The following is a 21,412-nucleotide window of genomic DNA, read 5'->3' as shown; positions in this document are numbered from 1 at the left end:
CAAAGCTGGGAGCTGCGAAGGCAATCTAGGTCTCCCATGTAGGTGACAGGAGCTCACTCACTGGAGCCATCATCACTGACTCCCAGGAAGCTGGAGTCCGGAACTGGAGCTGGACACAGGTACACCAAAGTGGGGCTCAGGCACCTCACCCAGTAAACATACACTCCTGGAGATCAGCACAACTAGACACAACCTTGGCTTTTTGCTGAAAGAAATGAGGAACTGGGTTGAGGATGGTGCCTAGAGCTCTGGCTGCCTGCTTGCTCTGCACTGTGGCCAGGACCAGGAAGAGAGCACCAGGAGAGGAAGGCCACGTCTTGGAGATGCCTTTTGAGCCTCTTGCTCCCAAGATCAGTCATACTTTCAGAGCTTTCTGTCACATGAGTGTATGCTATGAATTCCTGAATTGCTGTTTGCATACAGCAAGCCAGTTTGAGTGATTTCCCACGGTTTGTCATCCATCAAGTTAATAGTAATGGTTTTATTTAATACACTAACTCTTTGGAGTGGATACTATTTATTAATGTCGTTGTGCAAGTTAGAAGACTGCAGCAAAGGGAGACTAAGTATCTTCCTTATGGCTACATGTGGCAGAATTCAAACCCAGAAAGTCTCATCCTGAGAGTCCACTCAGGAACATTCTGTTGAGGATGGGTTCACCCTGGAGGCGGTGACTTTATCCCCAAGAGGGCACAGGGGGTTGTGGAGAGGGGTGGAGGGAACAGCTTGGCCAATGTCAAGGCCTTTTCTGCTGAGAAGAAACCTCAAGTGCAATTCATGGGCCCTGCCCGGAATCCTGGCCTCTTGTAGGGGACATCCAAACCCATTCCCGCAGGGCCACCACTACCCTCTGGCTTCGGCACCCCGGGGCCTCTGCTCTGAACTTGACCCTGTGCTTCTAGGGCGGTCCCCGGGAAGGGGGGGCTAGGTCACAGGGGAGTGCCATCCCTAGCCTGAGATGGAAGGAAACAGAGACCTCTACTCTCCTCCCCAAACCAGAGCAAATGAAAAGTTGTACAGAGTAGCTAAGCTTGCAGAATCTCAAATAGGAAACGAATAGACACATACTTTCCAAATAATTCTGATTTTTTTTTTTATTTAGAAAAAAAAGTGACCCTCACACTTGACAGCAGCCCTAGTTCTTATTAAACCAAGGGTGTGGCATCGGGTACCAGTAAAATATACTTTTTTTTTTTAAGATTTATTTATTTGAAAGTCAGAGTTACACACAGAGAGAAAGGTCTTCCATCTGCTGGTTCACTCCCCAGATGGCAGCAACTGCCGGAATTGCTCAGATCCGAAGCCAGGAGCCAGGAGCTTTTTTCGGGTCTTCCACGCGGGTACAGGGGCCCAAGGACTTGGGCCATCTTCTACAGCTTTCTCAGGCCATAGCAGAGAGCTGGATCAGAAGTGGGGCATCCAGGACCCGAACCAACTTGCGTCCCTATGGAATGCTGACACTGCAGGCGGCGGCTCCACCCGCTACACCACAGCGGGGCCCCGGAAAGATACTTTCTTAAAGTGGCCACCTCCACTCGCTGCCCCGGACTGCGAAGAGAGCGCACGCCCCCCTCCCCCATCGGCTCACGGTGGGACAGATTCGGGATGTCTGGGAGGCGGTGTGCGTGGTGGTGGTGGGGCGTCGTGGCGGGTGTGGCAGCAGTAATGGGGAGAAAAAGGGATCTGAGGAGCTCCTCGGAGGCCAGCCCTCCGACCCCAGGGTGAGATTCGGGGAGGGCGTGCGCGCCCTCGCCTTTCCAAGACAGCGCCCGGCTGTCTGGGTAAACTGAGGCGGGAACCCAGGCCCGATGTTCTCGCAGAAAGCTTCATTTGCACGCCGTGCCCGGGCCCGGGCTCTCGAGGTCGCGCTGGCTGCTTGTCTCTGGGGCCGAGTGGGTGAGTCGGCGCCGGCGTGGAGGAGGTGTGGGTCCAGGGGGCAGCGCGGGACCGGGAGTCCTAGGCTCCAGTGGCTTCGGCTCGCCCGCCCCCTGCGGGGCGGGCCCGGGGCGGAGCTCGGTGCGTCCCCGCCCAGAGGCGGAGCAGAAGGCCGGGCCCGAACGGACCGAGCGGGGTGGGCCGGGGACGCGAGGCGGAGCGGGGCCCCACACAGGCCGCGGCGGCTGGCTCGGGCCCCTACGGTCCCGGCGGCGGCTGGAGGAGGAAGCCAGGCGACTGGCGGAGGAGGGGAGGCGGAGGAGGCCGAGACCGGAGCGCCGCTCGTTGAAGACTCACTTCCCCGGCTCAGCAGGGAAAGGTACGGCGCTCCGCCATCCGGCCCCGGCCCCGGCCCCGGCCCCCAGCTCTCGCCCGGGCGCAGGCAGGGGCTGCGGCCGCCAGCGGAGGGTGAGGGGCCCCCGGGGGCTCGGCCGGCGCGGCGCACAGGCTGGGGTGCGCGGCGTTCCCGGAGGCTCGCGGGGAGCGCTGGGCGCCGCGCCCCCCTGGCTGCCGCGGGCGGGGGGAAGCGGCGGTGTGATCCTCGGTGGCGGCGATCCAGGGGCGGGGGCTGCGGGGGCCGGAGCCGGGCTCCGGCGATGGAGGGCAGGCCGGACCCTCGGGCTGCCGGCGGGAAGGAAGCGCTCGGGGCTCCCGGCACTCGCGCTCCGTGGGCGCAGACAAAGCCGGGCGCGGACGCTCCGCGAAGACTCGGGCGGCCGGGCGGGTGGGCGCCGGGGAGAGAAGAGAAGGGACGCCGGCAGGGATGCGAGGAGAGGCTGGGCCGCGCTGCCTCGGGGCTGCGGGCTTCGGGGTGGTCTCTCTGGAGGCCCCGGGCCGGGTGGGGAGCCGCTCTCTCCGAGGGGCCACCTAGGGGTTCGCGGGCTGCCGGCGCCGAGGGGGTGGAGGCGGGAGGCTGAGGGAGGCCAGTGCCCTGGCGTGGGGGCTGGGGCTCCGGTGGAGCGAGTGAGGGTCCCCGAGGGCCCCTCCCCACACGGAAGCTTGCACCAGGAGAGGTCACGACCCGATGAGATAAGCGCGGTGGCTGTCACCTGGGGTGAGCTCTGCCGGCAGGTTGTTTGCAGAACCTGCTGCTGGTGGCACATCTCGGCCCGGTCTGTGCGTTTAACGTGGCTGGCAGCCGGGGCCAGGGGTCACCAAGGAGTGGCACGATTGGAGGGGACCGCAGGTGTTGGGCGGAAGGAGTGGCAGGGAAGGCTCCCTCATCCGCAGTCGGGCCCCTTTACCCCTTCCCACTTGTTAGGGAGGGAGAAGCAGCCCAGGGGCCCCTGCCTCTCCAGCTCTCTGTTCCCACCGCTCCGTTCCCTCGGCGCTACCCAGTGTTGGAAGTGTCCTCTCTCCTCTGGGTCCCCCCTGACAGTGTAAGAACAGGTGCTGCTCTCCCCACCCCACCCCAGCCTTGATGCCTCGCTCAATCGGACGTGGGAGGGACCGAGGGTCTTCTCACAGCAGAACTTGGGAGAGGGGCTGTGCTCCCCCAGCGGCTGCAGCCCCGGCTGACCCAGCCTTGACTTCACTGAAGCCACACAGTCAAGGTCGCCAGGGGTTTGCGCCCCCACACTGGGTCTTCACCCACTCCTGACCGTCAGTCAGTCTACAGCCGGTGTCAGGCCTCCCTGGCGCCCCCTGGGTTTCTTTTCTCACAGCTCCATCTCTGGGCTGTAAAGGTGGCCAGGCTCCCGGCTTGGTCCTGGGCCCCCTCCTCTCCTTGACTCCACTCTTTCCCTGCATCTCTGTTTGCACCTGCTTCCCCCCCCCCCCCCCGTGGTCACTCTTGCTAATGGCTGACTTTAAAAGTCAAACATGAATGTGTAGACACAGGGATCTTAGACGTACCTCCTTTTCAACCTCCTGATTTGAAGTAGTGGATTTTATCTACAACCCCAGCCCCTCTCCCCATCACCTACCTGATAATGTATGATGTGCTGGGTGACTAAAAGCTAATCCTGGGCCAGGCAGACCCCTGAGTGCCCTCCCCAGCCTTGCCGTCTCAGAAAATGGCCCACAATCCACTCCCTGCTCTCCCTAAAGCCAAGGTTAGGGTTAGGGTTAGGGTTGGGGTTAGGGTCCGCTTGATGCTCTGCACGAAGCCCATCTCAGGCCTGTTCTTCGTGCTCTGCCTCTGCTGGCACTGCCCCAGGCTGCTGCCCCGAGCAAGTCTCACTGGAACGCTGCTGCTGGCCTAGCAGCCGACTCCATCCCCACCCCTGCGCTGGCCTTCCTCTGATCCATTTTAACAGAACAGCGAGCATGAGATAGAAACTTTTGAGATCATCTCATTCCCCCAGAACTCTTGACAGTTCCCTATTGTACTTGAAGGAAACCTCAAAGCTCCCCCTGACCTCCCAGTCGCTTTGTGACCTGGCCACTGCTGACTTTCCCAGGCTGCCCTGACCAGGGTCCCCTCTGCATTCTCCCTGACTGACACATCTGAGTTGCTTCTGTTCCTTGAGCACCCTAAGCTTCCCCCGCCCACTGCCCCAGGACATTTGCTTGTGCTGTTTTACCTGGTATTTTCTTCCAGTGCTATTTACTAGGCAGGCTCTGCTCTTCTTTATTTTTGAGGTCTCCAATACTGCTCAGATGTCTTCCCCTCCCCTCTGCACTTCACCTTGACACCTGCTTTCCTTTCTTCATTATACTTGTCATGGTTCATAACTATTTGCTACAGTTGTCTGTTTACTTGGCTTTGCTCAAGGATGAGACCTTGGCCACAGGGCCCGTTGCTGTATCTGGAGCGTCCAGCACGGAGCCTGGATGAGGCTGATGCTCAAGAAGTTCTGAGCCAGGTGGGAAGGAGATAGGGCTGGGCTGGGCCGAAAGAGGTGGGTTTTGCAGTCAGCACAGGAGCCCCGTTAGCCCCCCAGTGACCCTGAGGATTTTTCTTTTCTTTCTGCAAAAGCACTTGTGCAGACTGCTGCAAGAATCGGGGGGGGGGGGGGCACTGGGATGTGAAAAAGGGAAGTGGAGAGGGTTCGGGTGACTTGAGGGCAGGCCTGCGGGCCCCGAGCATGTGGCGTCAGTGGGGGGTCACTGTAGGCTGAGGGGAATTGATTTCCTTTGGTGGAAATCCTGACTGGATCAACAGAGGTAGGGCTGTGTGTGTGTGTGTGTGTGTGTGTATGTCTTGGGTGGGAGGGGGGGTCTTGAACTCAGGAGATGCGAGCAGCCTGGGCAGCCAGGGATTGAGTTCAGTCTAGGGTGACTGCTGGGTGCCCAGCCCTGGAGGCAGGGAGTAGGAAGGGGCTGGGGGGGGGGTCTCTCTGCAGACCCTTCTCTTTCTGCCTATATAGCTCTCCCATTTGCAAAGGGGAGCCGGGTAAGTGCCGAGTCTTGTGCCCGGTACTCTGACAATAGAGGGCCGAGGGCCAGAGGACCTCAGATCTTGGCTCGCAACAGGGGGTCTTGGGGTGGACCTAGGTCACATCGTGTGGTGAGCACTGGAACTAGGGGCTGGCAGTCCAGGTCTAGGTCAGGCTGGTGTGCCTGGAGAAGGGGAGAAGGGCTGGAGCTGGCTAGATGGGAGAAGGAGGGCATCCTGGGTGGGACAGATCAGGTAGAGGCCAGGAGGGTAGGCCAGGGCCTTGGTGTACTCGCTGGCTACCAGGGTTGTTGTAAGGATTTCGTCAATATTAACTCTGTTCATCTACTCAACAGTGCTATAGGGTGAGCCTTGGTCCCATTTTACAGATGGGAAGACTGAGGCATAGCCATACAGCTAAATAGTGACAGAGTAAATATTGAGCCCAGTCAGTCTGACTCCTGAATCTATGCTTATAAACAGTGAACTCTGCTACTTCTCTGGCATCTCTCAAATCTGGGCCAGCCGGGGGCTTCTGAGCAAACCTTGAGGCTGGGCAGGGAGGCAGAAGGCACCATGAGGTGCCACTTCATGCTACACTTGTCCTCCCAGGAGGGGCTTGGGACCCAGGCCAGGTAGTTGGCCTCCTGCACACTGCGGGTTTTTTTTTTTTTTTTTTTTTTGGGTGTGTGTGTGTGTGTGCAGCAGTGGGGGGAGGTCTTCTGCTTCTGGAATAAAACCAGCTCCCTGCTGAAGATGCCATGCCCCCCCCCCGGGGGGGGGTAGCCTTGCCCTCCTCCTCTGCCTCATAAAATTCCCTGCTCCCGGGGAGAGGGCAGAGTGGCCAGGTCGGAGCTCCCCACAGAAGCTGGCCTGTTGGATTCCAGCTTCAGGCTTGGCCTTGGGAAACCCACACTGGGGAGCTGAGTTGGGATGGGCCGAGTGTGGAAGCAGAGCGGGGGCACAGAGAAACGGGAGCCGGACACGGCACCATCCCCAGCACTGTCAGCCCTTTCCTGGCCTTGTTTTGTCTGTCTGTAAGATGGGATGAGAGACTTTTCCGTGTGCTCCCAGGAGGCCAGGGCGGCTCCCGCAGGCTGCTCTGTGACTGCAGTGCCTTCTCCTTGTGGGAGGGGCCAGGAGGGAGGGTGCCAGGGGGGAGAGGTGGCAGCTCTGCCCTGCAGGTGTTCCTGTTTGGGCATTAGGAGGCCTCTGGGCAGGTGACCCGGTCTCCAGTGACGACATGGCTGGCTGCCTGAGGCAGGCCTTGCTGGCCACACGGGGTTCGGGTTTGTTTATTGCGAAGTCTGAGCCCCACCATTGAGGGAGTCTGCTCATGTACCTGGGCACATCCAGGAAGAGCTGGAGGCAGGGTCACTGGGCGGTTTCTTCAGCTTTGGGGAAACTGAGGCACGGAGACGGTGCCCTGGAAGCTGACCAGGTCATCAGGAGGCACTCCCTTGCCTGGCAGGGGAGCGTGGGACAGGCCTGCTCAAGCGCCCAAGTCCTTGTCTCACCCCAGACGCTGGCCTCCCAGCTGCAGTCCACAGCACCTGGCCTCTCCCGTGCCTCAGCCTAGGAAACACAGGGCACAATCCCCACTCTCCAGGAAATAGCAGCAAGCCGTGCCATGTGTGATGTAATGAGGTACAGTTCAGGTCACCTTCCTGGAGGAGCTGGTGCTTTGAGAGGGCCCCGAAGGACTGGGCAGCCCAGGTGATGGCGTCCCTGAGGGGGAGGGGAAGCCCAGGCCTAGAGGAGCTGGTTGGAGCTGGAGGCCTCGAATGCCAGGCTGCTGAGTGTGGACTTGATTCACCGGGTCCTGGGGAGCCACTGAAGGCTATACAGGTGCGATGGCCGGATGAGACAGGGGTCTATAAAAGCGCTTCTCAAACTTGGACACATGCGGATCCCGCGGGCACCTTGTTAGAAAAGGCAGGTTGGTCCTGTCTGATTCAGCAGGTTTGGGCTGAGGCCTGGCACTCTGCATTTCTAACAAGCCCCTGGAATGCTGTTGGTCCGTGGGCCACGCTCTGTGTAGCAGAAGCTTACACCGGGGTCACGAGAGACGGGCGCAGATTGGGAGGGACCTGCAGCAGGTCAGGGGACCGTCTGGGTTCCTGGAGATGTGCTGGGAGGCGTCAGAGCTGCTGGGGGTTGGGGGGAGCTCTTGGCGGAGATTCAGGTGAGGCCGGGGCACGGGGCAGAGAGAAGTGAGGAGGACCTGGGGTGTGAGGGTCATTCTGCAGGGGAGTTGGTACTGAGTGAGGGGGCTTGAGTTGCCGGCCAGGGATACTGGCCTGATTTCCAGGGCTCCTGACCAGGAGGATCGCCCAAGGCCACAAGGGGGTGTCTGGGATGACGGTGTCTCCGGGCAGGGTGACATGGAGGTGCCTTATCTCTGCCCGCAGCCGAGCCTGGGGCTGTAGGGAGCCAATCTGGGGAGAGCACCCTTCCTCCAGCCAGGGTGGGGCCGAGAGATTGGGGAAGAGCTGATCCAGCCCCCCAGCTCCAGCCACAACAGCTGCCTTCAGAGCCCTCGGCGTCACGCTGGCTGCGGGCCCTTCACCCCAGGGTGTGCAGAGTCCTCTGGGCCAGCCTGCGGGAGTCCTGGTCACTGCCACTGATGGTTACCTGAGCCGCTGTCTCCGCCCCGGTGTAGCTGGGAGCGGGGGCCTGCATGCTGCTCTCTGCTCTGCCCCTGGCTGGGCCACTTCAGGCAAGTACCTGCTCCTCTCTAAGTCCACTGATCTGCAAACTGAGGGGTCCAGTGCCCTCCCTGCATGGCACAGGGTTTATGGGGGGCACAGGCAGGCCCTGCACCATCCCGGAGCGGCAGCCTGGGGCATCCCCAGCTTGGGTGAATGTGAAAGTGTGCATGCTAGTGATGGGATGGAAGGAGCAGTGTGCATAGAGAAACTGCGCAGCTTGCTTTGGGGGTTTCTGCCTGGCCTGGGGCAGGTGTCCGAGGGCACTGGTCAGTTGAAGTCCCCTGGGGAGCTGGCAGGGGCAGCAGAAGGAGGCGGGGAGGGAGACAGTGAGGGTAAATGTGCCTTAGGCAGGGCCCTAGGGGCTGCCTGGGGCTCCCACACACCTGCTCACGGGAGGGCAAGGCTGAGCCAGTCCCACTGCCCTTGGGTCCTGCCCTGGCACCTTTCTGAGTGGCTCTAAGGGTTCAGGGGACAAGGAAGAGTAGAAACCGGCAAATCCCACCCTCTCTCCCGCACCGTGGGCCATTCAGATACAGTTAAGAGAATGAAAGGCCCTGACAAGTCCTGTAAAGCAAAATTGGTTAGTGTTTCCCGAACAGATTTGACAGTGGGAATCTGGTTTTGAAGATTTCCTGCCCAGGAAAGCCCTCGGGAGAGCTGATCCGGAAGGTGCTGCTTCTTGGGTGCCCACAAACAAGGGCGGCGGGCCTGGGCACGCCAGGGAGGAAAGGCAGGCTGGAGGCATAGCTTCCTGGGAGCAGGCGTTTGGACGGGCCATGGCAGAAAGGGGCACTGCTGTGGGAGGGATCGCATGGACGGGGCCTGGGCCCAGAGCCAGCTCTGGGCTTTCATGGCAACAGCTCTGTTTGTGTCGGTGAGGAGGGCCCTGGAAGGACCTGCCCGACGCCCAGGTCCTGACAGTGGCTGGGCTCAATCATCCGGGTCCTGGCTAGGCCCGCTGGCCTGTACCACCCTGTCATCTCCCGACTCTCCCAGGTTCCCCCCAAGCCTGTCATCTCAGGGGTTAATAGAGCAAGGCTGTGTTCTCTGGACAAGAAGCCAAACCTCTGTGTGCCTCAGTTTCCTCATTTGCACCCTGAGTGATATCACCCCCTGCGGGGTCTCTGAGACACTGGGACACCTGCTGGCTGCTCTCTGTTGCGAGGTGATCAGCAGGGCTGCAGGCCAGATCTCCAGGAAGGTCCCAGGGCTGGGGGCAGTCATGCCCAGGAGAGGCAGACAAGCCAGCAGGAGCTGCCTGAAGCTTGCGGGGGATGGAGGGGGGGACTACTGAGGCCGGAGCAGTCCTTAGGGGAGAAGGCAGGGTGAGGGCAGTCAGGGTTGGCTTCCTGGAGGAGGGGCCAGCAGGGTAGAGAGATTTGGGCAGAATAAGAAGTCAGAGGCTTGGGTCTGGGAGTCAAAGGAGGGTCCTGGGAGGTGTGTGTAGGTGATGGGTGGCAGGACCTGCCTTCAGTCTTTAGGCCAAGGGGAGCCTGGAGGGGGGTTGAGCAGGGTGGTTGTGCAGTCCCAGCAGTGCTTAGTGAGCACTGTGGTGGGGGTGTGCAGGGATGGTGGGCTGCAGGGCAGGGGGGTTGGCTTGCGGGACCCCCTCTTGCCACCCCAGAGTAGCTGTGCCCATTCATGGCTCAGAGCATGGGGAGGGGTCAGCTTGCTTCAATGACCTTTATCCTTGGGTTCTCAGAGCTCTGAGTCACTTTCCCAAAACCTTAGGAAGGGAAAGTGGCCTTCCTGGAAGGGGTGTTGCAAATGAAGGGGAGGGAGGGGAAAGCTCCAGGGTCCCCCCTGCTCCTGCTCCGAGGGCTGAGGGCCAGTGGGGACAGTCTGAGAGGCTCCCGCCTGGCTCCTGCCACACCTCACTTCCTCCACAGCCGCCCTGTGAGGACTCTTTGTTCAGCAGCTCAGGTGGGGGATGGGGTGTGGCATTTCCAACAGTCCTGGAGGAGGAGCCTCGGGAGCAGTGTCCATGCTGGCCGAGGAGGGGTGGCAGGGTCCCCGGGGAGGTCCTGGGAGAGGACACCTGGCAGGTTTCCCTGCCCAGCCCCAGGTACACTCTTGTCCAGCTTTGCCCGCGTTGCTTTCTTCTTGGAGCAAGTAGGAGCCCAGGGTGCTCTCTGAATCCAGGTTGGGAGGAGGGAGGCAGAGGGCAAGCATTTGGGTCTGCAGAGCAGGGTGGCCTGGCCAGCAGCACCCCTGCCTGCCTCAGGCCGGGTTCCTTTCTCTTCTGCCTGTTTCCTGCGGGGAGAGGCTGTGAGGCAGGTACGAGTTAAGACCAGGAGAGCAAGTGCTTGGAAGAGAGTTGTAATTTATTAGAAAACAGAACGAAGAACTTCGCCAGCCCTGTTGACTCTGGGCCAGGCTCTGGCACAAATTTCCTGTCCCCGCGCAGCCCTGGGAGACCTGAGCAGTACCCGTTTCTGAGACGGGGATGCTGGCAGGGTGGGAGTTGCACTCAGGTTCCAGGGCGTCTGGCCCCAAACCTCTGCCTGGCTTCCCTGCCCGTGAGCCGTCCCAGCTCAGCTGCCCACACTTCTGGTCCTGGGTGACTGGGCAGGGGAGCGCCAGTTCTTAGCAACACTTTACAGCGATGCCCTTCCGTGTCAAACACACAGCACCCCCTTACTCTCCTTTACTTTGCAAAATTAACTTAAAAAAAAAAAATCAAACACAGGGCAAAACTTTGTGCGTTAGCCTAAAAAAGGTTTGGAGTTTAGAAGAATAAGTCAGGGAAAGAAAATGAACTTGCCTGTTTCAGTGGCTTTACCGGAGAGGAAGGCCGGAGGCTTAGTGTCCGACCATGTCAGTCTGTGGCCCCTTCTGAGCTCCGGGCTGCCCCTCAGTAGCTGTGGGAGTGAGGATGAACCACAGTAGCCCACAGGAAGGGCTTGGCTCTGCACGCCGCGTCACGCATGCTCGGTGAAAAAGAGCGATCTGAAGACGATAGCGCTTCAAGCACAGCCCTTTCTTGAATTTCAAAGCCGCCAGGTTACTAAGGCTCTCTTTGAACTCAACAGAAGAACTTGAAGGCTATGTTTGTTGTGTCCAAAGTTGGCGCCTTCACTCCGTGGCTGCTTTATGGGCAAAGCCATGGGCCCGGGGCTGGGTGTGTTTGGACACGGACACTGCTGGCTTCTCCGACCTGCTTCCAGCTCATGCCCCGGGGCTGGGGACTATGCACTCATTAGGGGAGCACAGCTAAGATGCCCCAAAGTCCTCGAGACAGCACCATCTCGGGCCGGTGGGAAGGCCGCATCTCAAGGGAGTTATGAATCAGTCGCTCTTTGATTCTTCATCTTTGCTGGCAGAAGCAGTTCGACCACATCCCCTGCCCTATTTATGGAGGAGGATCCGAGGGACAGGTGCCCGGCCAACCCGAGCCAGCCCCAGGGGGCAGGGAGACCGTGGTGGCCCACGGCCCAGCCCAGGAAGCACCCAGGCCAGGGGGCAGGTGGCCTCCGGGTGGCAGCCCCAGGTTTTGGCAGTGCCGCTGGGGTGAGCTGCCAGGCTTTGAGCTGACTCCTGCCAGCGCTGAGTACCTTGTACCATGTGTGCAGTGTCAGTGCGGGGGAGGCAGGCCAGGCTCAGGGCCCGGCTGGCAGAAGTCCTCGGGCCGGCTGCCCCCAGGGGCTGACGGGGATCCGAGTACCCAGCAGGGATCAAGCAGAGAAAGGTAAATTGGGTGTTGTCAGACCCTGCTCTGCCCCTCCTCTGGGAGCCCCTCATCTGTGCCGTGGGCACAGGGAGTCTGTGAGCATGAACTTGTGCCATGAAGAGAAAGTGCCCCCCAGTGCAGGGCCTGGGGCAGGAGGGCGAAATAAACACAGGTTGCTTTGGGTTCATCTGGTGGCTGAATTTGGGGAAGGCTTATTTATTTATTTATTGTCATTTTGTGATCTTGCAGGCCACCCTTGCCCTGTAACACTGGCCTGGGGACTCCGGGAGGCAGACTTGCGGGGAAATAGTTTACCGTGGGCAGTGTCCCTTACCCCACAGATACCCCCTGGACCCAGCAGACCCCTCAGTGGGCCAGGAGCACGGGTCCCAGGCTGGGCAGAGCCAAGACCCTGTGGCTCAGGAGAGACGATGGGCTTTTGTGGCAGACCCCGCCTCTCCTCCCAGCGGCTGGAACCCAGCACAGTCGGGCTTTGTGCAGAGTCACGAGGGGCCGAGGAGGGGGACTGCACCACCGCCTGAGCCTGAGCCGCTCTCACAGCCCCAGTCCTGAGTGTTCCTGCAGGAGTCTGCGAAAGTGCTGACTCGGCGGCCCCCCTCACCCACGGCTGCCGGGCTGAAGAAGCCACCCCCTCATCTGCCAGCTCACCCATCCTGGGCGCCGAGTGCCCCATCCGTGCGGGTGGTGCCGGGCACGGTGACTCACGCCAGAGCCGGCCCGGGTCCTGCCTGCAGGTGCTGCCTGATGCTGGTGCTGCCGGGGGTTGTGGGGCTGGGTTTGGGGAGGCGCTTGGCCTTGTGATGGGGTTTGCTGTCCCAGCAGGGATCGGAGTTCGAAGAGCAGGGTCCCAGGCTGGCCTCCCGACCACAGCTCCTCCACCAGGGTGCTCCCCCATGGGTGTCTCTGTCTTGCTGATACCACAGGTGTGTTATGAAGAGCAAAGGAGACAACTGTTTGACATGGTTAGAGCTTGTCTGGGATCATCCCAGCTGTGTCATGATGCGTCCCAAGTCATCCGGCCGCCCTGGCCCTCACCCCACATCCTGCCATCAGCAAGTCCCCAGGAGGTTGCCACAGCACTGTCACTGCCTCTGCTGCAGTGTCACCTCCCCAGAGAGGCCTTCCCTGCCTGCCTACACAGCGGCTCCCTGGGCCCCTTCTCAGATTTCTCTGTGGCACTTTCCCCCTGCCCTGTCAGAGCCTTGAAGTGGAGCCTTCTGACAGGTGCTGCACCCACAGCAGTCACTAAATCTTTTTTTTTAAATGTTGATTGATTTACTTAAAGGCAGAGAGATAGGGGGAGACAGACACATGAGAGAACCTTCTATCTGGTGGTTCACTCCCCAAATGCCCACAACAACCAGGGCTGTGCCAGACCAAAGCCAGGAGCCCCAGACTCAACCCAGATCACCCACGCAATCACCTGCTGCCTCCTAGGGTGTGCATTAGCAGGAGGCTGGAATCGGAAGCCAAGCTGGGACTTGAACCCAGGCCCTCTGCTTTGAGATGTGGGTGTCTTAACAGTGCACCACACCCAATCCCAACTACATTCCCTCTGAGTGAAGGGAAAAGTCTGGCCCCTGCTCTGCACCCCCTGCCCTCAGCCTCACGTTCACTCAAGCTTTGTCTGTGCTCAGCCGCAGTGTCCTCAGCACCAGCCACGCTCCAGGCCTGGCGTGACCCCCCCTGCAACTTGACTTGGAACGCTGGCATCCTGCATCGGAGCACTGGTTCAAGTCCTGGCTGCTCGGCTTCCATTCCAGCTCCCTGCTAATGCAGTTGAGAAGACAGCAGATGACAGGGCCCCAGGTGGGAGACCTGGGTGGAGTTTGGGGCTCCTGGCTTCCGCTTGGTCCAGCCCTGGTTGTTGTGGCCATTTAGGGAGTGAACCAGCAGACAGAAGATTCTCTTTCTATTGCTCTCTCTGTCCCTCTGTTGCTCTGCCTTTCAAAGGAGGAAAGAAAGAAATTAAAAAAAAAAAAAAAAAAGAGGTGCAGCCCACACATTGCCCCGGCCCACATGTCCTGTGCCCGCCCAGCCCCTGTGAGGCTCAGCACCCGTCGTGCACAGCCTGTGGGGGCTGCTGCCTGTGCAGTCTGCTGAGTGGCTGTGTGGTCCACCTGCCTGCCCCTCTGCCTGGCTCTGTGGAGTTGTGTGGGACAGACTGGACGCTGCTGCAGGGTCTTGTGCTCTCCAGCAGGCATGCCCATCATGCCTGTTCCCTGGACACTCGGCACTCCGCGGAGCTCACCTGTTAGGGGTAGCTTACCTGTGCGGCTGAAGCATCAGAAGCTCAGAGCACGCCCTCCATGCCGAGGGGTGGGGCTGGGCGTGGAAACCTGGACACCTGGCTCTGAGGGCCACGCCCAGTTCCGGCAGCAGCTGTGGCTGTGAAGGGAGGTCAGGTGAGTGCAGCAGCAAGGCACTTCTCATACTGACAGCTGATCTGCGGGCTGTGCCTCTGAGCCTTTGCGCATGCGGTTCTTACTGTCCAGGAAATCCCCGACCCCTCCCCCACCCTCAGTAGGGTCCTCTCCCCGTGCTGCTCTCCTGAATTCACCATCATAACTCTTGTTGCTGCTCACACCTTTGAGTCCTGTGGCTGAGAGCACAGGGCAGGACCAGCTCTTTAATTCTTGCCGTGTCCTCCCCAGGGGCTGACGCAGTGCCGGGTGAGGCTGTGTCTTGTGGGAGAACATCTGGCCAGGAGCCTGGGACACAAGGGAGCTGAGCAGGTGTGATGGCAATGCCCCGTGTGCAGGCGAGGAAACAGAGCCCTTCCAAGATGGCTCAGAGCTGGACCACATTCTTTGGCCCGGGGCCTCTCTCTGAGCGAGCAGTCCTCTGCAGAGGACGGGTCTGAGCAGACCTTGGGCACGCGCAAGATGGGGCTGGGGCCTTGGCTGTGCGGCGGTGCACGGCACGAGCCAAGGCTGGAGTGGAGTTCAGAGGCCTTGGGCACCGCCTGGCCCAGCTGCCCTCTCTGGCCTCTCCTGTCCTTCACCGGCAGACCCCGTGTGTCGCTGGGTCGGCCGCGAGTTGCAAGGGAGCCTGCTCTGGAGCAGTGGTTGGCCCCTTGGCTGCCGGCCTCCTGGAGGGCCTGACCCCGGGGAGTCTGAATGATCCCGTGTGTGGCTGTTTGTGAAAGTCTCCTGGTGACTCCGATGTCCTGGTTGGGAGGAAGTTCCTGTCTCCTGTTAGCCGTCCGGCCTGGGCCAGGCTCCCTGCCCACTGTGTTTAAGGGAAGAGGGAGCAGAGGCCCCGAGTGGGCTGCGCACTTCCACGTCTGAGATCTCCAGGGGGAGAGCATTGCTACTCATTCCCTCTTGCTGGGTAACTGATGCCCCCAGACTGTTTTTACCCCAAACAGCAGTAAATGCTTATTCTCTTTGCAGCTCCCAGGGCCCGGGAGTTTGGAGCAGGTTTGCTGGGTGCCTGTGCTCAGAGCCTGTCGGGCGCTTGCTGTGTTGGCCAGGGCTGCCATCCTTGAGACTCCAATGGGCCTGGGGGACTGGTTGGCTGCTGGGGGGTTACCCTCTTGTGCTTGGCATGTGGTTCTGGTGTTGGCAGCAGGGCCATTGCTTTGCCTTGTGGGCCTGCCGAGTGTCCTTAGCACAGGCCCAGAGCAAGACGTCCAAGGAAGCACGGTGGAAGCCACATTGCATCAAGTCTGCTCTACCAGACAGCTCTAAAGTCAGCTTCCAAGGGACTTTCTTGGGGCGGGAATGCTAGCCGGAAGGATCCCTGAGTGTTGTCTGGGAGGCGGGGATCACACAGATTGTCCTGTCCTGGCCTGGCACCCGCAGCACGTGGGGTGGTGAGATGATCCTTCTTTGCTCCTCCCCGGCCATGCGAACAGAGTGGTTTCTCTGTGGGGTGGGTGGCTCTCTCTGAGGCTTGGTGCTGGTGCCCTGGACTTGTCATGCAGGAGGTTTTGTGACCGCTTTACAGCCTGGACTGTCCCCGTTCCTGGTCACCTGGCCCCGCCTTCCCTGGGGTGACTCCCACGAGTGTGCAGCCTGGGGCCTGTAGGACAATATGAGGCCTGTTGCTGCTCCATGCCTGGCTCTGGACCGAGTGCCTGCCTGCATGCCATACTCAACCCTGTGAGGCGGGCGCTCTTTAGCCCCATGTGACAGGTGGGAGGGTTTGGGGTGAAGTTGTTGGGGGCAAGGATGTCAGGGGAGGAAACTGAGTCTGATAAGAGGTGGAGATTCAAACTCCTGGTGTTCAAAAGCTGGGGTCAGACTCGTAAGGCCTGGGAGAAAACCACGCTACTCTAGGGTGTCCCCAAAGGAGGGGGCTATTTATGAGGTTGGGTCATCAAGTGAAACCCGTGGAAGTGTGCTTTTGTGATTGTGCCTGTGAGAGAGGTGTCTCTTCCCAGTGCTTCTCGGGGGCTGGGAGCCGTGAGTACCTTGGCACAGAGCTGGCGCCTTGGTCTTCTCCAGAACTCCTTGGGTTTCAGCCTTGGCAGCAGATCTTCCCAGGGGTACGAGCCGCTGTGAGCAGCATCTCCGCTGGACCCCCTGCCTGTGCTGTGGTCTGCTGTCCCCAGTGTACTCATCAGCACAGTGTCCCATTCTGTGATCTCTCCTACTTTTGGGGTTGAGTTCAGAGTTGGGGTGTCAGTTCCAGGCCATGTGATGCCAACCACAGAGCTGCTCCTGGTGGGGGTGGGGGCTGAGATGGAGTCTGCTGGGGTCCAGGAGGTTGGTGGACAGGCTCTGGGGTCAGAACTGCCCTCATTCAGGGTAGGAGTGATTGTCCCATTTTACAGATGGAGAAAATGAGGTCACACTGGCAACTTCATCATCTCCAGGAGTGGCAATCACCTGTCAGGTCCTGACTGCTGAGTGGGCGTGGGGTGTGCCTGCCTCGGGGGGGGGGCTGGCATCCAGTGGGAACAGAGTGAGTCCTGCTTGTGCAGAGGGCACTGCCTCCCTGGCCAGCCAGGACCTCCACACATACCCCCACAACGTGGGGGCAGGGGCAGCCTGGGGTTGGAGGTGGACACTGGGTTCCTAGGGGCTCAGAGTCATGGTGACCAGCTCCTGATCTCTACCACCAGACTGTGCCCACTCGCTAAGTTTTGCAGAAGGCGGCATCTGTAGGATGGGTTTGCGGTCAAGCAGTTGGGATATGGGGTACCAGGGGAGGAAGAGGAGGACCAGGCTCTGTCCCCACCTGTTTCTCTGGAGGCCCCCTGCTGAGCTTGATGTCCATCAGAAAGACTGCCCCTCCACACACCCCAGCCCTCCCCAGATTGTTTCTAAGCTGTTTTTCCCTCCTTCCCCGCCCACAAGGCTTATAGTGGGGTCCTCACCTGGGTCTGTCCCTCCTCCCAGGGAGAAGGACCCCGGAACAGTGAACCTGGGTGGTTTGCAGGTCTGTCCTGCCCTGCGGCATGTCCAGGGACTGGAGGCTGGTCCGGGTGCTCCCCTGTCCCCCTGTGCACCAGTGGGGTGGGGCAGGGTCTTTATCTCTGTCCCCAGGCACTGAGTAAGGGTCACCTCTCCCATACAGCACAGGTTTGCCAAGGGCCCCTGGCGCCCCTCTTTTCTCCAGAAATAGGCTTCAAAGCCTTTGAAAGTTGTGCTTTTAGGGACTTTACGCCTCGGGGCAGAGACTGGGTAACAAGACATTGCACTTGGAGACAAGTCCAGGTGCCAGGCAGGAAGAGGGGGCCTTTCCTATGTCGTCATCGGCCTGTGGGGGCTGAGGTTGTTGCTGGTGGGGGTGCTGTGCCGTTCCCTTTCATGAGCGTGGAGTTGGTGTGGTCTCTTGTGCTCCCCCTTTCCCCCCACGCTGGGTAGGATGCTCAGGCCAAGTCTGTAACGGATTGGGGAGCCAGGTCCCGGATGAGGCTGGGTTCTGGTTCAGGTCAAAGATCGGGTCCTTCTCGAGGTCAGCTCCTTGCACTAGCAGGGGTGACGCCGACCTCGGTCCCTGTCGATTGGGAAGTCCTTACTGGTGGCTGCACTCTGACCTCTGCTAAGCAGTCCCATCAGGTGGCTGTACCTCTCCCCATTTTACAAATGAGGAAATGAAGCGCAGGGTGACTGTCACCATCAGATGGGGCGTAGACCTGTGTGCCCAGGAGGTGGGGAGCAGGTGCTGTGTCCTCAGGGTCAGTTCAGAGGTGTTGGCCAAGTAGTGCCCAGAGAAGGGAAGCTGTAGGGGGCTCCAGGCCAGGGGAGACTGAGCTGGGGGCCTGAACCCAAGTCTCAGCGTCCTTTCCTCTCCCCGCCTGCCCCCGCTTTGCCCGCTCCCTGGCTGGCCGGGCTGGCTCAGCATATCCTGCCTCTTGTACTTCCTCTGGCTGGCTGGCCTGGGTGAGGAGGCTAGGGAGGGTCTGGCCGGGAGGAGGTGGGGCCCATGCTTTCACTTGGGTTGAGGGGGAGGGGCTTGTGGCAGACACAGAGCCCCTTTGTCTGGGCGGCCGTGCAAAGCAGCTGGTCTGGGATTTCTGGGTGTTTTTTAACATTGGAAGAATAATTGCATTGTCTGGGGGGCCTGGGGAACCCATAGCCCCTGGCAGACCTGCAGGCAGCCCAGGGATGTTCCCTGGACCAATCCCCAGTGTCCTTCCTGCCATGCCCCTCCCAGTAGCAGCAGTCTGAGGAGAAACTGAGGCAGGGCACTAGGAGTCTCTTGGAGCTGGGGGAGACATGAAGTCCTCCAGGTTGGCTGGGAGGGTACAGGTGAGCTGTCCCCTGCTGCATAGGGTTTGAGAGCCATGAATAGGCTCACGGGAGCAAATGTGGGCTTTGAAGAGGGAGGGAGTATGGTGGGCAGGGGTGGGCGCACTGTGGAGGGGCAGGAGTGAGGTGACCAGGGGGGCCTTACTCTTATTTCCTGGGGAGAGGGTGGGGAGCCCCCTGGGAGGACACAGGGATGCAGGCACACCTGAGGGTCACCTGTTTCCAGGTGGGCACAAGGTTTTGTCTGTGGAATGCGTCCCTGGAAGGGTGTGGGCTGCTGGGCTGGCCCCCAGGGCTACATTTGGCTGCAGTAGCTACTGCTGGGGAGGGGGCTGCTCTTTGGATTCTGGAGTGGGGCTCATCTGGACTCCGGTGTAGAAGAGGAAGGGCCGCCCGCTGCTGGCTGGGCCGGGGACCCCTGTGACAGTTCGGTCACTGGGTTCACCTCCGGGAGGGGGCATCAATCCAGCCCGGACGCTGGCCTTGCCCTGTGACAGCGGGGCCTCGCTCCTGAGAGGCAGGCAGCGGGAGGTGAGATGCCCGTGTTGTAGGGGCAGGCTGAGGCGTGGCAGTGCAGGACTGGCAAGAGGGACATGCCAGTGGCCGTAATGGGAAGAATAAGCAGGTGGAGCAGCACAGCCCAGCAGTTATAGCTGCGCCCCACCGCCTGGCATGTGGGAACCTGGCCCAGCCGTTTTGTCACCTCCAGGGAGGCGGGGCTGGGGAGGTCGGCTGGGCGGGGGGGGGGGGGGCAGAGCGCTGACCTGTGAGGCCCCTCCCCATGCCTGGAGCACTCAGCTAGCACGGAAAGCTCTGAGAGCATGGGGCTGTGGGAGTGAGACTGGGCCGGGGGGCGCAGAGAGAGGCCGCAGGGCTCTCGGGGACATGGCTGGGGTGGAGGGGACAGTGACGGGGGCTGTGAGGCTGACCTGACGAGTAATGGGAGGCCGTCCACTCAGGATGCCTCCGGCTTTGAGCCTTGGGACCGCTCAGCACTCCGCAGTCTCACCTGCAGTGCGGGGGGGCGGACAGAGAAGTGCTCGCTGCTCTGGGGCCAGTGCAGGGCATCTCTGGGAGGGGCTGGGCAGGGCCCGAGGTTGGCAACAGGACTGGACCAGGCATCCGAACCTGGAGGGTAGGCATCGGAGAAGCCGGTGAAGCTGCTGTGCCCACCCTGGTCTCCAGCCTCCTGATCTTTATCCCTTCTCCCTGCCTGGGGGCCGGAGTTCGCCGACTCTGTCCCTCTCTCCACTCCCTGCTGCCTTCCTCCTCCCAGGGGCAGTCAGGGTGGTGTGGGCGCTGGGTGGCGGGGGAGCCAGACAAGCCGCGTGCTAGGGGTTGGGGGGTGGCAGTGGGGCATCCTGAACAGAGGGGGCACTCGCACACCCTGCTGGCCTCCTTGGGGACATGGCAGCACAGCCCCGTGGGCCCTGGCACAGGCGCTGGGCAGGAGGCCCCAGGCCCCCACCCCCCTTTTGCCATGGAAGCCAGAACAAGTTGCTGGCACCTCCTTGCTCCTCCCCCTCCCCCTCCCCCTCCTCCCTGCCTGGCTGAGCCAGCACTTTTTTCTTCTCTCCTTTATCTGCTCAAAAAGTACAGGGTGTTCTGTTTCTCCTGTGCATACAGATCAAGGAACGGATGTTATTTCTCTTTCCCGAAGGCAGGCGGAGAGAGAGAGCCGGGCAGCTCCAGGACCACTGGAGAGAGCCCTGCCGGCTGTCAGAGCCTGCTCTCAAAGCTGTATGGAAAAGTAGGCTCACAAGGGACCGAAGATGGTGCAACGCGCCGAGATCTGTCTGCTCCCACCACACACAGCCCCCGGGGGGAGGGCGACGCCAGAGGCCTGGGGAGGCACTCGGAGCACACCTCGGCTGCTCTGACAGGGGACCCCGAAGTGCGAGGGCCCCCTGGGCGAGAGCGGGGAACACCTCTGCCTTGTGTGGTCATCTGTGGGCTTGTGCGTGTGTGTGTGTGGGTGCCTGTGGCTTCCTGGGGGGCACGCGGGTCTGCAGAGGGCTGACAGGGCTGCGGGATGAACTGTGAGGCTCTGGGGTGCGGGGGATCCACGTGTCCCCGGCTCCCACCTGGCAGCCCCCGCGGGGTGATGTCTGTCTTCACTTCCAAGTCTCTGAGCCCTGACCTCGGGAGGCCGGGGTCTTCTCCTGTCCGTCCCAGAGGCGGAGGAGCTGCCCCATGTCCCGCGGCCCACTGCGGGTGAACCCCGCTCCAGGGACCTGCAGGGGCCGCCGAGCTCCGGCCACGGCGACGAGGGCCACGTTCGCCCGTGACGACGGTGCAGGCTCGGCCAGGCGCTGCTGCGGCGTTCCTTCCTTCCTTCCGTGGGGTCATCGCCGCCATCCCTGAGCCCCCCAGGAGCAAGTCTGAGAATCACGCCGCCCTTCACCGCATCAGAGGCGGGGCTGGGGGCTGGGGGCTGGGGGCTGGCCAGGGGCGCGGCGCCACGTCGGCGGTCGCGGGGTGCCGGCGGCGTCACCGCGTGTTTACAAACCTGACGCGGCCGCGTCCCCGCTCGCCCTCCGGCTCGCTCGCTCGGCTGGCCGACATCCGGCGGCGGGCTCCTGACCCTTCCTCCCCGCCAGGCGGCCGAGTGCGGGCAGCCACATCCTCACCTCTAAATTTAGTGCCAGGAAGGAGAACCTGGGGAGGGGGGTGGGGAGAGGGCGAGGGGCGGGGAGGCGGGCCCTCGCGCCAGCCCTGACCCCGTGCTCCGGGGGCAAGACCTGGCGCCTCGCGGGGATGAGAAGGGGCCGGGGGCCGCGCCCACGGGACCCCCGGCGAGGCCGTATTCGCGCGGACAGCCGGGCCAAGGCTTGGCGGGGACGCTGCTTGTGAGGGGGCGCGGCTTCGAGCGCCACCTTCCGGCCGTCTGGGGAACTGCTCCGGCCCCGAGCCTGGCGGGCCTGGGTCTGCAAGGGGGCTGTCGGGGGTGCATTCCCACCCAGGTCCAGCAGTTGCTCCGGCAGGCAGGCGGACTGGTGACGGGGGAAGCAGCTTGTCGGCCTGAACGTGTCCCCTCACCCCCGAACCACCC

The 21,412-nt window shown here is 61.3% G+C and overlaps 1 protein-coding gene across 2 annotated transcripts in view; it reads left to right on the top strand.

Moving 5' to 3' along the window:
- The first annotated feature begins 2,097 nt into the window (after positions 1 to 2,097).
- SMOX (spermine oxidase) overlaps positions 2,098 to 21,412 on the top strand; it is a 34,441-nt gene continuing 15,126 nt past the window's right edge. For both annotated transcript variants that reach the window (XM_062203910.1, XM_062203909.1), the window contains exon 1: positions 2,098 to 2,254. The gene's annotated coding sequence lies outside the window, so the exon portion shown is untranslated. The remainder of the gene's footprint in view (positions 2,255 to 21,412) is intronic.

The sequence above is a fragment of the Lepus europaeus genome, chromosome 10 (assembly GCF_033115175.1).
Source record: "Lepus europaeus isolate LE1 chromosome 10, mLepTim1.pri, whole genome shotgun sequence".
Taxonomy (NCBI): Eukaryota; Metazoa; Chordata; class Mammalia; order Lagomorpha; family Leporidae; genus Lepus; species Lepus europaeus.
This window is presented reverse-complemented; position numbering and strand designations above follow the sequence as displayed.